Below are 17624 nucleotides of genomic sequence, written 5' to 3'. Positions count from 1 at the left end.
ATCTCTACGATAGACCGGGTTTGGAAGAAGCATCAGATGACAATGAAACAGGGTACCATTTGAGAGGAACTCTGACAGAGTGAAGGAGCTGCGCTACCAGTATGTAAATGTAAGTCAGTTACTGGTTGTCTCTCATAACCTTACCTGTAATCACAGTAAGCAGTAGTTCACTTATTTAGTTTCAATACCTCCTTTACCTGATTTCAGAATCAGTATTTTCTGCATCTGACTTCAACAATTTCAACAGAAAACTGCAGTTTATGTACAATTCTCATTATAATCCTTATTTTGTTGTCTCCCAATCAAATCTAATACTGTAGGTTTTACTGTAACATCTCAGTGAGTCATCAGTATTTCCCACTCCCCTTACTATCAAATACCCCTGCAGTACTTCCTCATAGGCCTATCACTAGTTTAGAACCACTGGAGTAGTGGCCTGTAGTATATTGAACCTGTGGGGGAGAACATGTAATTGTCTAACTGTAGTATATGACTCTTCTGTATGACTGATTTTATGTTCTTTACTCTATTTTAGAGAATAATGGCATTGGAAGGACATGAGACCCCTCACATCCTGGTGTTCGTGGATGAAGCTGGCTTCAACCTGGCCAAGGGCCGAAGATGTGGCCGTAATATTATTGGTCACCGGGCCACAGTGGATGTCCCAGGTCAGCGAGGGGGCAATATAACTATGTGTGCTGCCATTTCTGAAAATGGTGTGGCCACTCACATCGCCAGTCTTGGCCCATACAACACACAGCTCCTCATCTTCTTGGATCGCCTTTATACCGATTTTATCCCTGAAAATGAGAGAGGTCTCATATGGCCTCACCTACCCATTTATGTAATTGTGTGGGACAATGTCAATTTCCACCATAGCCCACTCATTAGGGGCTGGTTTGCAACGCATCCAAGGATGGTCATGGGGTTCCTACCACCTTACTCTCCTTTCCTCAAAATTGAGTAGGATTTTGTGTTGTGTACGTCAGGGATCCATCTGTGTGTTTGTTCTAATTTTAAGACGTCTATGTAAGATAAAATAAGCTGTTGTTTATAAAGAAGTGTGCAGAGAATGTGTGTTCGAATGAATGGCGTTTGTACAGGTTTGAAGTGTGTTCAAATCATCACTGAGTGTGCTGATATACTGTGCTGTATATGAATCATTGCTGGTTGTATTGATGAAACTGTGCTGAATATGCTGATGTAAGTGTGCCAACTACTGTTGAAATTGCGGATGTGCAGTTGACATATTGATGAAAATATGACAGAGACAACTTTTGAATTTTGTGGAGAAGTTTGAAGAACTGAGCTGCAGGCTTGGCTGGGTCTTTGTGTGCTGTGAGGAGTTTGTTGATATGAGGGAAATATTTTACTGCTATTGTTCATAATCATCATCATTACCATTGCATTAATAACATAATCTACAGCACTGATATTGCATTCAGATGTTTAAACATACTGGCATCATATTAAGAGAAGCTGGAGGACATAAAGCTTCTGTTTGTCCATATGCACCTTTGGATGGAGCAGCTCTCATTTCTAGAAATATGGACCAATTTTATAAACCCCCCCAAAATATGACTATCCAGAGTTGGGACCAGGAAGCAGAGTTGCAGTCTTACATGCCTCTCTGCAGCTTCTCTCCTCCTGCTACCCCCCAAAAACCCATCTCCATTGAGACTGTGTCAGCTCCCAAAAAGACAAAAAACAAACCAAAAACCAGCAATAAACAACTTAAACATAAAAAATCACAAAGAAAGAACAATACAGAATCCACATCTGAACCAAAGAGTAAAACAGTGAAATGTGGATTATTAAATATTAGGTCTCTCTCCTCCAAGTCTCTGTTAGTACATGACTTAATAATTGATCAACAAATTGATTTACTCTGCCTTACGGAAACCTGGTTGCAGCCGGATGATTATGTTACTTTAAATGAATCAACACCCCCGAGTCATTCTAACTACCAGAAATCTCGAAGCACAGGCCGAGGGGGCGGTGTGGCAGCAATTTTTCACACCAGTCTATTAATTAACGAAAGACCAAGACAGACTTTTAATTCATTTGAAAGCCTGATGCTTAGCCTCGTCCACCCCAGCTGTAAAACTCAGAAACCAGTCTTACTTGTTATCATCTATCGTCCACCTGGGCCTTACACAGAGTTTCTCTCTGATTTCTCAGACTTTTTATCTGATTTAGTGCTCAGCTCAGATAAAATAATTATTGTGGGTGATTTTAACATCCATGTAGATGCTAAAAATGACAGCCTCAACATCGCATTTAATCTGTTATTAGACTCAATTGGCTTCTCTCAAAATGTAAAAGAACCCACCCACCACTTTAATCACACTCTAGATCTTGTTTTAACATATGGCATAGAAACTGAACATTTAACAGTGTTTCCTGAAAATCCTCTGCTGTCTGATCATTTCCTGATAACATTTACATTTACAACAATTGATTACACAGCAGTGGAGAGTAGACTTTATCAAAGTAGATGTCTTTCTGAAAGTGCTGTAACTAAGTTTAAGAATATAATCCACCCACTGTTATCATCTTCAATGCCCTGTACCAACATAGAGCAGAGCAGCTATCTGAACGCTACTACAACAGAGGTCGATTATCTAGTTAATAATTTTACCTCCTCACTACGTACGACTCTGGATACTGTAGCTCCTGTGAAAACTAAGGCCTCAAATCCGAAGTACCTGACTCCGTGGTATAATTCTCAAACACGTAGCCTAAAGCAGATAACTCGTAAGCTGGAGAGGAAATGGCATGTCACAAATTTAGAGGATCATCATTTAGCCTGGAGAAATAGTTTGCTGCTTTATAAGAAAGCCCTCCGCAAAGCAAGAACATCTTACTATTCGTCACTGATTGAAGAAAATAAGAACAACCCCAGGTTTCTCTTCAGCACTGTAGCCAGGCTGACAAAAAGTCAGAGCTCTACTGAGCCAACAATCCCTTTAACGTTAACTAGTAATGACTTCATGAACTTCTTCACAAATAAAATTTTTATCATTAAAGAAAAAATTACCAATAATCATCCCACAGATGTAATATTATCTACAGCTACTTTTAGTACCATCGATGTTAAGTTAGACTCTTTTTCTCCAATTGATCTTTCTGAGTTAACTTCAATAATTAATTCCTCCAAACCATCAACGTGTCTTTTAGACTCCATTCCTACAAAACTGCTCAAAGAAGTCCTGCCATTAATTAATTCTTCGATCTTAAATATGATCAACCTGTCTCTAATAATCGGCTATGTACCACAGGCCTTCAAGGTGGCTGTAGTTAAACCTTTACTTAAAAAGCCATCTCTAGACCCAGCTGTCTTAGCTAATTATAGGCCAATCTCCAACCTTCCTTTCATATCAAAAATCCTTGAAAGAGTAGTTGTCAAACAGCTAACAGATCATCTGCAGAGGAATGGCTTATTTGAAGTTACTTGCAAGCAAGGGCAGCCACAGAACTCGCACAGAAGTGCGGGCTCTGAGACTCGCGCCGTGCCACTGCCCTGTTCTTTATTTATACATCAGTGGGTGTTTGTTCTTTACATTGGAATGTGGATGTTTAGGTGTGTGTATGTGTGTGTATGTGAACCCATAAAATGACTTCCTAAACCTGCTGGCCTGGAAGTCCAGCAGTTCATCTAAACAAAATGCACTTAGAGTAAAACAGATATAGCTACGTTAATCCTACCATAAAACAATGAGACAAGGTATGTCCTTTCCCATGCTCCCAGGATGTGGGTGTGGATATCAGAACACTCTGGAATGCACACAACGTTGTTACAGACTTCCTAGGATGGGACATTCTTTCAATATGCCAACAACTATATACTTCTAAACACAAATGATTACATGCAGCATTCTACTATATGCAAACTTATATTATTAACACTAGAATTACTGAGCCTTTTTTCCCTGGTGCAAGTCCCTACTACTAGATTTACTAGCCTGCGCAGATTTGCGTAAATTCCCCCCGACCTTAACACCTCTTGGCACGCCGCTGAGATTTTCACAGGTCTTCAGCTCCATTGTTCTCCTGCTTTTGTTGTGCAAACACACCCTCCCCCAACCCCTAACCATGAGAGATTCAGGTCTTTCCTTCCCTGCAAGGCTACTTTCCTTCCTTACCTGCAGCGTACTATACACCATGGTAGTTTCTATGTGCAATATTTCTCATATGCAATATTAGTTCTTGTCAATCCTTGTCACTACATTGGATGCCTGTCCATAAACATATATACACAGAGTTGTACATATATTTATATATTTATATAGCCACACCGTATATAATATGCATAAAGTCTAGTTATACATACAGATAGATAGATAGATATGTGTGTGTGTGTGTGTATACATACACCAATATTTTTGAATACTCGTGTCCATATATATGTTTCCAGATTGTTTGTATAGTGCACTTTCTATACCGTGCTCTGTCCACTTTTTTGCAATGACAATGCAGATTTTCCACTTGTGGGACAAATAAATGCAGATTTGGGGTGTGTGTGTGTGTGTGTGTGTGTGTGTGTGTGTGTGTGCAACATTGGCATTTGTTTACTCAGGTCCAAGGCAGGCCAAACCTCTGTGTTACAACCTACATACAAAAGACACACATTCACAATATATGGGTACACAAGTCTGTTTTATTTCAAAGTGTTTCAAACTTTACAGCGTTTGCAGACCCAGTGTCCATCATCCCTGCATTTGGCACAGGTGAACTTCTGACATGTTGCACAGGTAAACCTGCTGTGATTCCTGTTGCAGCTCTCTTGCACCTGGCACTGCGTTGTCTTTACAGTCCCTGGCACAGCACCTGCCTCTGTGCTAATATTTCCTTGTGCTGCATGAATCGGCAACGAAGTTGCTGAGCTAGAAGACTCAGAAACAATCTTCTTTTGCCTGTCCACCCTGTACATGCCTTGTACAAAATGTAGGCATTCACTGCCGCCAGGTCCAGCATATTGTAGAAAACCGCTACTGGCCACCTGCGTGTTGCTGATCTTACGGAATACATCCGTGCCATTTGGTCCAACACGTCTACACCACACTGTAAAAGCAGAGAGAGAGAGTCATGAGTATATGTTTTTTTCTATAGGCCTGTATAGCACACATCAGAAAACATTGTAGCACTGGTGTAAAATTGTACACACATTCACATACCTTCATGTGGTTATAGTCTGTTATCGTGTTGGGTTTCCTCTTTCTGCCGTCACCGATCATCACGTCTTGGTGCATGGAACTTAGAACACACACAGTCTTGTTTTTTTTAGGTGCATAAATTGTCAAGGAGACACTGCCACTTCTAAGCACTGAAGTGGAGCATACCTCTCGCTTTGCAGTATCTTTTGCAAGTTGAGGAAGTTCACGCCGGACTTTATTCACCGTGCCCAGTAACGTTGTTTTGCGCTGCAGCAGTCTGTGCGACAGTGACAGTGAAGTAAAGAAATTGTCTGTTGTGACATTTCTCCCATCATCCAAAAACGGCTCCATCAGTTTCATGACCACGTTCTCTGCCAGCCTCTCTCCCTTCTGACAACTGGGGTCCTTTCCCAAGTAAGGAGATGCACTGCAGACATATTTGGTGTCCAAATCCGTGGCCATCCAGAACTTGATCCCAAATTTGTCTGGCTTGGTTGCAATATACTGTGTGAATGGACAACGTACCTTGGTAGGGAACAGCTGTTCACTACCAAGCATTTCTTGCAGCTGGCAACAACGGTCGTGCATTCAGTATAGTTGTGACTTCCGCAAGAAATGTGGTTAAAATCTCATGAGTAAGTTGAAGCATTTCTACCAGGCATTTCTGAAAGTTGTAACACAGAGGTTTGGCCTGCCTTGGATCTGAGCAACTCTGAGTGAGCAAATGCAAATGTGCCAGGCCTCAAGGATAATGGGTGGTTTGCACAACAAAAGCTGGAGGAGAAACAAGCTGACGACCTGTGAAAATCTCAGCAGGGGTGCTTAACACCTTGGGACTTGCACCAGAAAATAAAAAAGCCAGTAATTCTAGGGGATATTGGGTTTAGGGAAGTTACGCAAATTTGCGCAGGATAGTAAACCTAGTGTTAAAAGGTTATGCTGACTACTAAATACAGTACAATTTTCCATTGACATTCCCTCCTGTTGTCAGTGTAACTTTTAAGTGAGATATCAGTATGTAACATCTTGTTGTACATTTTCTGTCACATCGTCATTAATCACACAAAGTCTTCATGGTCCAACAGGTCGGAGTCATCATCATCATTTGTCACGGCTATGTATGCAGCAACAGTGGAAAATGTTATGCGGTTAATCATGAGTTTTAGACATGGCAGGATACATGTTACAAAAACACAAAATAAAAGTAAACAATAGTCCAACTCTAATAAGTAGTCTTTTTAGCACCTGGCTTCAACCTTAAGTATTGTGTTTTTGGCAGGTCATAGATGTTCTCACATATTCTTTTGCTAAAAAAAATTTAAAGTGTAAAATTGTTGATTTATTATAGAGATCATCTCCCCTCCTGTTGAGACATGGCTGAAACCATGGCTCACTAGAGCGGCTGTTTTGTGTAATGGTTTGGGAAGAATGGGAATTCCTGCTATTTTATTATGTCATCAGTGTCTAATACTGCTCCGTGTTTTAGCCATTGCGTTTCTTCTTTTGACGGTGCTGCTTTCTGTTCATCCTGCAGTACAGACAGTGGGATAGTGTGATTTTCATGGGTTGTTAATAAGACTGTGGGTGCTATGGCTGCTGCTTTTGCAGCTTTATCAGCAAAATTGTTTCTTGTTGTAACTTCAGAGTCATCCTTCTGATGTGTGGTCCGCCACATATTTCTGCAGAGCAGTTAAGTTCTGCAGTGCCTCATAGATGTGTCTTCCAGTTGTTCCCATCACTGTCCATAGGACCAGAGTCCAAATGTATGTAGAATAGACATTCAAACATACCAGTTGAGTTTGTTGTTTGTCAACATGGGTCTCAGCTATCTTGAAAGCTGCAGACCTCTTCAGCACTCTAGTTTTATGGCCTCTACCAACCCCCATCACCTCACTTCAGGCCTCTGTACTGTGGGGGATACATATGACTACTCCATTGTCCATCCTTTGCAGGAAAACCCTCTGTGGAAAGGGTGTTGGATCCAGTTATCTTACTGCTGTTATGATCCCAGCAGTCTTCAGAATGTCATCGTATGCACAGTATAGTGACACAGCATTAGGTGATGTTCATAGGAAACTGCTGTCATCACCACCATAGCTTCTGGCTCCTGTGCTTCTCACAGAATCATGATGCCATCCTTGGACTCCGCCTGCGCTGTCGATGGAGCTTGGCACGCTACCCTCATCCTTCAGGTGCCCGTCTGTTGTCCACAATCTCCTCTGTTGGCCTCTGGAAAGCCCCCTTGGCACAGCTCTCATTCCAACGCAGCTTCGTGGTCCTTGCTGTGGCTGTGGAATCTGATCTCCCAATGGGCCCCAAACTGCTCGACCTTTGACCTCAACCACTGTCTGGACGCAGTTATGCCTGGAATGGGTTGCTTCTCACTGGGCCTCTGAAGATTTCTCAGGAGATTCCTTTCAGCAATACTTTAACTGCTGCACCTGTATTTCCTTGCTAGGAGGGAAAACTCCTACTTGGAAAGCATGTCAATCATCATCAAACCACATTCTTTAGTTCAGTGAGCTCCATCTATGGACCATCAAAGCCTCATCTAAACATAGATGCACCACTTGCATAGGTTTAATACCTGTAAATGAACTGTTAATCACACAAAAATCATAAAAACATAGTTTAGAAAACATAAAAAACATAGTTTCATGTAATTCTGGACCCCTCCTCTTGGCGCATGAACACTCCCATGAGTCAACTCATCAAAACCAGATTCCTGTCTAAAAGAAAAAGGTTAGCTAGATCACGTCCCAGGCAACATCCGGGCGTCTCCCCCTCTGGAGCAGCATCACCCCGGACCTATAACCCTGCAATAAAAGATGTTAGTGTGTTTTGCATATTAAGTTTGCTCAACATCTGGCTCTGCCAGGAGCCTGCACACACACCATCATGGCCTGGAAAACAAGATCTGGAAGTGAAATCAAACTCCAAACTTATAAACAATTGTATTATAAGAGTAGTAAAGCACTCAGCATCAGCAGGACAAGTATCATGTGGAGGTTTTCTCAAATCAGTAAACTACAATTATTGGCATAATTTGGCTCAGACATGGATCATCCCATGTACTCAGTTAACATTAATGTAATCGGTGACTTCCCTTAAGCACAGTCACTCCATGTATTTAACACTAGGAGCTCAGTAGTGGCCAGCTAATGAGCCCCATATCAAACTATTCCACAAACACTGCATCTCTTAATTGCTTTCTCATGTTACTTGTCCGTCTCTGCTGAATCCTCTACATGCACTCTTAGAAAAACAAACATTAACAACACACATGGACAATCCTGTAGGTCAGGTACAAATTGACAGGTTCCAGAGGTGCTATAAAAAGACCATAAAGTTAGCCATCCATAGCTGCAGAAAGAAGTGACACTAGTTTCAACACAGGAAATGTCCCGCATGTTATTCACATCGTCAAAGTAACCTTCACATTTCCCTAACAACACAGTGTAACAGCATCACCAAGTCATAACCTGTAAACACAGTTTTCTTCACACATGAACCCAGAAATCCTGTAGTAGAAAACATAAACCAGCTATCCTGGTATAAATCACATGATCAACTCACATGAAGAACTGTAATGCTGTAGAAAAGTTAGCGCTGCGCAGGTGTACACACACTTTCTCACAGTTACCTCTGTGAGCAACACAAGGTAGTGAATAACACCCCTGGTAGATGCAAAGACACAGAAAGTGGCATTTAAAAGGTTAAATCGGTATGGCCAAAGCTCACGCAACCTCAAATGTTGTTGTCATCTTTCTGCTCCTGTAAAAAGAAACACACACAGATTCATCTGCACCTTTGTCAGGTGGGGGTTAACTTCGCACAGTGATGTCAGTCAGTCTGTCAGCTTCTGTCTGCTTTTACCAGTCAGTCAGTTTTATTTTCTCTCACTCATTCATTCATGCATTCATTCATTCTTTCTTTGCTGATAGTGGAAATTATCATCGCATTTTCATTTCCACTTCTCAGCAAAATGACGTCATTTCAAAAAGAAAAGAAGAACTTTATATGGGATTATCTCGCTTAATCCTTTTTGGGTAGGGACCTATTTTCTAATTGTCCCATATAAGTGGCTTTCTCCAGAGCCCATTGTAATCTTTTGGAGAAACTCACTTGCAACAATTTTCTCGACGACATGTCGTATAGCGCTTCTGTTCTAATCGTGCAGATCTGCTTCAAACAGAGATTATCAAAAAAACTTTCAGTGCACTGTGAAAGTATCAAAATAAAAAGGCCTCGTTAAGTCATGACACATGCTCCTCATCTCAGGAGGGTAAATCAAACCATTAGCATGATTTATCATACCATCATACTAATTGGCAGGCTCAACTTCACAACAAAAGAAAAATCATCAGCTAGATTAATTCAAAACCAACCATCAGCCGCACAACATACAACATAAGCCTAATGTCTCATTAGCTATGAATTTAATCTGTACTTTTTACTCATTTAGGCCACAGATTTCGTCTAGTTTTCCTTTTTAGTTTTCCTTTTTCCCCGTCATCATAAAACATGTGACATGTTTCCATACATTTCACAAAAGAAGTTTGTTCTTATGTATTCAGAGTTGTGTATCTGGGTGCAGGATTCACTCGCACATCACAACAGGAAACTCAGTGTTTTAGAGTCTCCACTCTGACAAACTCCAACACATCCCATTCACTCGTGCTAGAATTCAATCACCTTTCATTAATCTAAGAACCATCAACCAATTTGCATATCAGCTATTATCCCACTAAGTTGACAGGACAACAGAAATGCATGTTCAAAATATTATCACAAAAATAGAATTTCCCTCATACAGTAAATTACTTGTGCTGCATCAATCAGGCAGAAAGCATCTCCCAATTTACTATATTAACAACTAAATTTATTGTCTGATCACTGGTTGGTCAAACCAGAATCTTTTTTCCCACAAAACTTAAACTGTTGTCCTGCAACCTAGAGAGTTAACTGTCAGCATTGGATAAATTCAGCATTTGATAACAAGTGTCTGTTAAATTTACACTATTTTAACACTGATGAGAGATAACAAGCTGATTTTCATTGCATGTGTGTTTTTGTTATTAGGCAGGTTTAATCAATGTCTGTGGAGCTGCATCTCCAGCAGGGCATGTTCTTAAAGCTGCCTTTCCTACACACTTCTCTGCTATAATTGATCATTTTTCAACCAATGTGCTATGAGTCCACTGATCTTTGCATCACACCAGGTGATAAACAGACTCACATGCTCAAGATGCTGCCTAATCTTCATGAGCTCTCTTGTGTTTGTGTTAGTAGGGTTAATGCATGTTCTGCTTGTGTGTGTGATTTTGTATATGTTTCTTTTTGCAGTGTTTCAGATTCCTTCACAATTGTCCACTTAAGCAGTCAGTTTTCTTTTCCCCAGGTTTGCTAACCCAAATTTTGATTTCCCACATTAAACAACAGCTTCCCTCTGTGTCCTTACTTACTCTCACTCTGTTGTCCTCTCCCACTTCAACAGTCCAATAGCCGGCAGTTCTTCTTCAGCTTTGTCCTGTGTTCCACTGTCTCTTCTTGCCATTTTACTCCAAAATTGGCAAATGTCAAATTCCAACAGTCTCGTCATAGGTTCTTTTCAAAAGTTTTCTTCACAGGCACAGTGAAGTTGCAGCTTGCTGGAAACACAGTGTCATTCATCCAATCAGTCAGGATGATGGGTTTGCTCTTCTTCCCCACTGCTGTTTGTCCACACTGCTGCTGCTTGCTGGGTCTCTTTGCTCAGGACTTTGCTGCTGTTTCTTTATCTGCCATGTTATTGCTCTTTGGAACTGCATTCCTTGTCTTCAGGGAGGAGTGAGAGCTCGCTTGTGAGGTTGAGGGACACATGGAGCTGTAAATAAGTCAGCCAGAAACTTGGCCTGAACGTTTCCAATGATGTTAAACTATAACTTTATTCCGACTGCTGCATGTGGAAAATTGATTCAGGTCTGCTTTTCATCTGAAAGTGACAAAACTAAGACATTTTCATTATTATCATCACTGCTTAACTGACACACAGAACTCTCTCTCTGTTTTTTTTTTTTTTAGAACTCTCCTGTCTTGTTCTTGGCTGATAAACACAAAACCTTTTTCCTATGATTATTTTTTTCATCTACAATGTAAATTTTTTCCTCTTCTTTGCTCTACACTTTTTTTTTTGCATAGTGACCTGCAGAATCACCGTTCTCACAATTGGAGGCTTAAAAGTTACTTTTACACAGCGCCCACACACACTGCGACGTCAGACACATTCACACTCATTTTTTCATCTGCATAAATAAATCATATGGCTGATGATATATGCCATGGTGATCCATAAGTATGATCACAAGTTTATCTAGTTAGTTTTCAACCCAACAAAACAAATAAACAGAAACATGATGCTGATGCTATAAACACTCTACACACATAAGTCAAGAGACAGGAAAACTGCTGCGCATCTGAAAGAACTCACGGAAACACTGCACACTCCAGTTATCATAATTATCATAGTTCTGTTTCCCTCTCTTTGATGAGTTCTCAGCCAGCTCCCAATCTGATAATGTGTAGCTTGCTCATCAGCTCAGAAGAGACCGCAACGCAACCTCACACAGTGGTTGCGTGCTTTGCCCGCAGTGGCAAAGACTTACACTTTCATATTCAACTCAGCTTCTCCATTTATGTAGTTTTCAGCTGTTTTATACAGGGTTCAGCATATTAGTTGTTTTCACAGGCGTACTCTATAGCTCAACAATGGCTCATAATAAGACGACAGTCTTTCAAACAGGTCAAGTGCCCCTATGCACGTCATTAGTTAACACTAGGTTTACTATCCTGCGCAAATTTGCGTAACTTCCCTAAACCCAACACCCCCTAGAATTACTGGCTTTTTTATTTTCTGGTGCAAGTCCCAAGGTGTTAAGCACCCCTGCTGAAATTTTCACAGGTCGTCAGCTTATTTTTCCTACAGCTTTTGTTGTGCAAACCACCCATTATCCTTGAGGCCTGGCACATCTGCATTTGCTCACTCAGAGTTGCTCAGATCCAAGGCAGGCCAAACCTCTGTGTTACAACTTTCAGAAATGCCTGGTAGAAATGCTTCAACTTACTCATGAGATTTTAACCACATTTCTTGCGGAAGTCACAACTATACTGAATGCACGACCATTGTTGCCAGCTGCAAGAAATGCTTGGTAGTGAACAGCTGTTCCCTACCAAGGTACGTTGTCCATTCACACAGTATATTGCAACCAAGCCAGACAAATTTGGGATCAAGTTCTGGATGGCCACGGATTTGGACACCAAATATGTCTGCAGTGCATCTCCTTACTTGGGAAAGGACCCCATTCGTCAGAAGGGAGAGAGGCTGGCAGAGAACGTGGTCATGAAACTGATGGAGCCGTTTTTGGATGATGGGAGAAACGTCACAACGGACAATTTCTTTACTTCACTGTTACTGTCGCACAGACTGCTGCAGCGCAAAACAACGTTACTGGGCACGGTGAATAAAGTCCGGCGTGAACTTCCTCAACTTGCAAAAGATACTGCAAAGTGAGAGGTATTCTCCACTTCAGTGCTTAGAAGTGGCAGTGTCTCCTTGACAATTTATGCACCTAAAAAAACAAGACTGTGTGTGTTCTAAGTTCCATGCACCAAGACGTGACGATCGGTGACGGCAGAAAGAGGAAACCCAACACGATAACAGACTATAACCACATGAAGGTATGTGAATGTGTGTACAATTTTACACCAGTGCTACAATGTTTTCTGATGTGTGCTATACAGGCCTATAGAAAAAAAACATATACTCATGACTCTCTCTCTCTGCTTTTACAGTGTGGTGTAGACGTGTTGGACCAAATGGCACGGATGTATTCCGTAAGATCAGCAACACGCAGGTGGCCAGTAGCGGTTTTCTACAATATGCTGGACCTGGCGGCAGTGAATGCCTACATTTTGTACAAGGCATGTACAGGGTGGACAGGCAAAAGAAGATGGTTTCTGAGTCTTCTAGCTCAGCAACTTCGTTGCCGATTCATGCAGCACAAGGAAATATTAGCACAGAGGCAGGCTGCTGAAGCTGCTGCAGCTGCTGTGCCAGGGACTGTAAAGACAACGCAGTGCCAGGTGCAAGAGAGCTGCAACAGGAATCGCAGCAGGTTTACCTGTGCAACATGTCAGAAGTTCACCTGTGCCAAATGCAGGGATGATGGACACTGGGTCTGCAAACGCTGTAAAGTTTGAAACACTTTGAAATAAAACAGACTTGTGTACCCATATACTGTGAATGTGTGTCTTTTGTATGTAGGTTGTAACACAGAGGTTTGGCCTGCCTTGGATCTGAGTAAACAAATGCCAATGTTGCACACACACACACACACACACACACACACACACACACACACACACACACACACACACACACACACACAGCAAATCTGCATTTATTTGTCCCACAAGTGGAAAATCTGCATTGTCATTGCAAAAAAGTGGACAGAGCACGGTATAGAAAGTGCGCTATACAAACAATCTGGAAACATATATATGGACACGAGTATTCAAAAATATTGGTGTATGTATACACACACACACACACACACCTATATATATATATATATATATATATATATATATATATATGATATAGATGTGTCTGTGTGTATAACTAGACTTTATGCATATTATATAAGGTGTCGCTATATAAATATATAAATATATGTACAACTCTGTGTATATATGTTCATGGCCAGGCATCCAATGTAGTGACAAGGATTGACAAGAACTAATATTGCATATGAGAAATATTGCACATAGAAGGGAAGGAAAGGGAAGGAAAGACCTGAATCTCTCATGGTTAGGGGTTGGGGGAGGGTGTGTTTGCACAACAAAAGCAGGAGAACAATGGAGCTGAAGACCTGTGAAAATCTCAGCGGGTGCCAAGAGGTGTTAAGGTCGGGGGGAATTTACGCAAATCTGCGCAGGCTAGTAAATCTAGTAGTAGGGACTTGCACCAGGGAAAAAAGTCTCAGTAATTCTAGTGTTTAAATATTTGCCTATTTTACTTCATCTCACATGTCATTGTACTGAATTTGAGCAACCCTAAGCTTAATGCAGATTACTGTTAACAACTGGTTAAATTAATGGTCAGGAGCACAGGCTGTTGTTGATCAGGGCAATTTAAAGAATCATCTAAAAATTTTGTGTCAGCAAGGGGTGAGGGAAGCCATTCACCAGAGCATATCTTAACTGCTGCTGATGTGGGCTGGCCTTCTCCACACGGTCTTTAAGGCTGCTTTTTTCCTAAAAACTTCTAACATTTGAATCTCTTCCATTTATAAGCCTGCGATTAACCGCACGGCTCAGGCCCGCGTGAAACCCGCATGACCATGCTCGCGTGATCCCGCGCAGCTAAGGAGACATCGCTCTCTTTTGTTTAAATACTTTGCGCTGCCAGCAGCGAAGTCCAGTCTGTCAAACTCTGACGCACTCTTGGTTGCTTCGGAACCCATGATAACAACAACAACTGTGTCACAGACCGCGCCTGCTCCGCAGTCATTCACACAAACACAACAACACTTTTACACACATAGACATTTGCGCGCTAATTTGTCACGAAGTAATTACGGCTACCTCTCAAACCTAAGTCTAATTCGGTTCCTTTCGGCTAACCTTAACCTATTTTACGCGTTTCACGAAGTAATTACGGCTACAACAAACCTATTTGCGCATTTCTTAAAACCTTCTCTGCGGTTTTATATATCAAAAATAGTGTTTCTCACCCTCAGACGACTCACTGGTGGTTCGGATCGTCAGACTGAATCCCACCGCCGTGGACCAGACTATAAACACCGGTCCGGACCCGAATTCTAAGAGGGCTGTGCACAGACTTCGGTGCTGGCTCCACGGCGTCAGGAAACAGTGTGCCAGATCCTGGAACAGAGTCACAGATAACAGTTCTGATGTTTCTGCTCCGGCTACGAAGGACCAAAACAAATGTCAGGAGATTTATTCTAAAACACTTCTTCAGTTGAGAATCAGAGAGGAGAAACACACACTGCAGTTAGTTACTTGCAAGCAAGGGCAGCCACAGAACTCGCACAGAAGTGCGGGCTCTGAGACTCGCGCCGTGCCACTGCCCTGTTCTTTATTTATACATCAGTGGGTGTTTGTTCTTTACATTGGAATGTGGATGTTTAGGTGTGTGTATGTGTGTGTATGTGAACCCATAAAATGACTTCCTAAACCTGCTGGCCTGGAAGTCCAGCAGTTCATCTAAACAAAATGCACTTAGAGTAAAACAGATATAGCTACGTTAATCCTACCATAAAACAATGAGACAAGGTATGTCCTTTCCCATGCTCCCAGGATGTGGGTGTGGATATCAGAACACTCTGGAATGCACACAACGTTGTTACAGACTTCCTAGGATGGGACATTCTTTCAATATGCCAACAACTATATACTTCTAAACAGAAATGATTACATGCAGCATTCTACCATATGCAAACTTATATTATTAAAAGGTTATGCTGACTACTAAATACAGTACAATTTTCCATTGACATGCTTCTTAATTCAGATAAAACTGAGGTTATTGTACTCGGCCCTGAAAATCTTAGAAATATGGTATCTAACCAGATTCTTACTCTGGATGGCATTACCTTCGCCTCCAGTAATGCTGTGAGGAACCTTGGAGTCATTTTTGACCAGGACATGTCCTTCAACGCACATATTAAACAAATATGTAAGACTGCTTTCTTCCATTTGCGCAACATCTCTAAAATTAGAAATATCCTGTCTCAGAGTAATGCTGAAAAACTAGTTCATGCATTCATTACTTCCAGGCTGGACTACTGTAATTCTTTATTATCAGGATGTCCTAAAAACTCGCTGAAAGGCCTTCAGCTGATCCAAAATGCTGCAGCAAGAGTCCTGACAGGGACTAGAAAGAGAGAGCAGATTTCTCCTGTTTTGGCTTCCCTTCATTGGCTTCCTGTTAAATCCAGAATTGAATTCAAAATCCTGCTCCTCACATACAAGGTCTTAAATAATCAGGCCCCATCTTATCTTAATGACCTTGTAGTACCATATCACCCTATTAGAGCACTTCGCTCTCGCTCTGCAGGCTTACTTGTTGTTCCTAGAGTATTTAAAAGTAGAATGGGAGGCAGAGCCTTCAGTTTTCAGGCCCCTCTTCTGTGGAACCAGCTTCCAGTTTGGATTCGGGAGACAGACACTATCTCTACTTTCAAGATTAGGCTTAAAACTTTCCTTTTTGCTAAAGCATATAGTTAGGGCTGGACCAGGTGACCCTGAATCCTCCCTTAGTTATGCTGCAATAGACGTAGGCTGCCGGGGATTCCCATGATGCATTGAGTTTTTCCCTTCCAGTCACCTTTCTCACTCACTATGTGTTAATAGACCTCTCTGCACTGAATCATATCTGTTATTAACCCCTGTCTCTCTTCCACAGCATGTCTTTCATCCTGTTTTCCTTCTTTCACCCCAACCGGTGGAAGCAGATGGCCCCGCCCCTCCCTGAGCCTGGTTCTGCCGGAGGTTTCTTCCTGTTAAAAGGGAGTTTTTCCTTCCCACTGTCGCCAAAGTGCTTGCTCATAGGGGGTCATATGATTGTTGGGTTTTTCTCTGTATTTATTATTGTGCTATCTACTGTACAATATAAAGCGCCTTGAGGCGACTTTTGTTGTGATTTGGCGCTATATAAATAAAATTGAATTGAATTGAATTGAATTGAATTAACCTTTATTACAGGTGTAGTTATAACCACTTTAAACTGTTGAGTTAAATTTATAATCTTAAATGCTTTTGAATGTTTTTTTATAATCCTAAATGTTTATATGCTGATTATATTGGGTTATAAAAGAAAGGCTCACCTCTGAGTATAGCCTGTGCCAAAATAGACAGGAAACTGCATGCTTTTGCAGAGTGTGCTTGTGAAAGTGAAACTAAGCAGAGTGTAAGTGTAAGTTATTTTGACGAGCTGTTTGGATGATGCTATTTGAATAACCAGGTTATTCATTATTATCTTTTATTCATTTATATATTTTGATTAAACTTTTAGTAACTGTTCTTGATTAAAACATTTATTCAATATATTACATATGTTCTTAGCTAAGATTATTACACATAGTACAGAGAGCTCCTGTCGGTAAAAGGTCAGGAGCGCTAACGGCTGAGGTGAAACAGAGTACATTTGAGGTCGAGACGCATGAAAACACACATACATGCATACACACACAGACGCACGCATACGCAGTAGTTAGAGTCAAGGGTAGGCAAAAGTTCAAATAAATAGTTTGCAAAAAAAGCTGTAACTGCAAAACTGTGCCTGCATGAGTGACAAGTTTTTTTTAGCACGTGACTTGATGTTCCAGACGATAAGCGAGCGTACGGCAGCGACAGGAAGACACCTGGCCCGAGGCGAAGAAAATGTTCTTTTCTAACTGTGTCCAA

The 17624-nt window shown here is 41.3% G+C and overlaps 1 long non-coding RNA gene across 1 annotated transcript; it reads left to right on the top strand.

Annotated features, from left to right (window-relative positions):
• Positions 1-12767: 12767 nt before the first annotated feature.
• LOC112845146 (uncharacterized) lies at positions 12768-13203 on the top strand. The gene is made up of 2 exons (XR_003217950.1): positions 12768-12872; positions 12987-13203. It is a non-coding gene; the product is annotated as an uncharacterized LOC112845146 (long non-coding RNA).
• Positions 13204-17624: the final 4421 nt, after the last annotated feature.

Source organism: Oreochromis niloticus, unplaced genomic scaffold (genome assembly GCF_001858045.2).
Source record: "Oreochromis niloticus isolate F11D_XX unplaced genomic scaffold, O_niloticus_UMD_NMBU tig00003574_pilon, whole genome shotgun sequence".
NCBI lineage: Eukaryota > Metazoa > Chordata > Actinopteri > Cichliformes > Cichlidae > Oreochromis > Oreochromis niloticus.
Note: the sequence above shows the minus strand (reverse complement) of the source record. Positions and strands in the feature narration are given on the sequence as shown.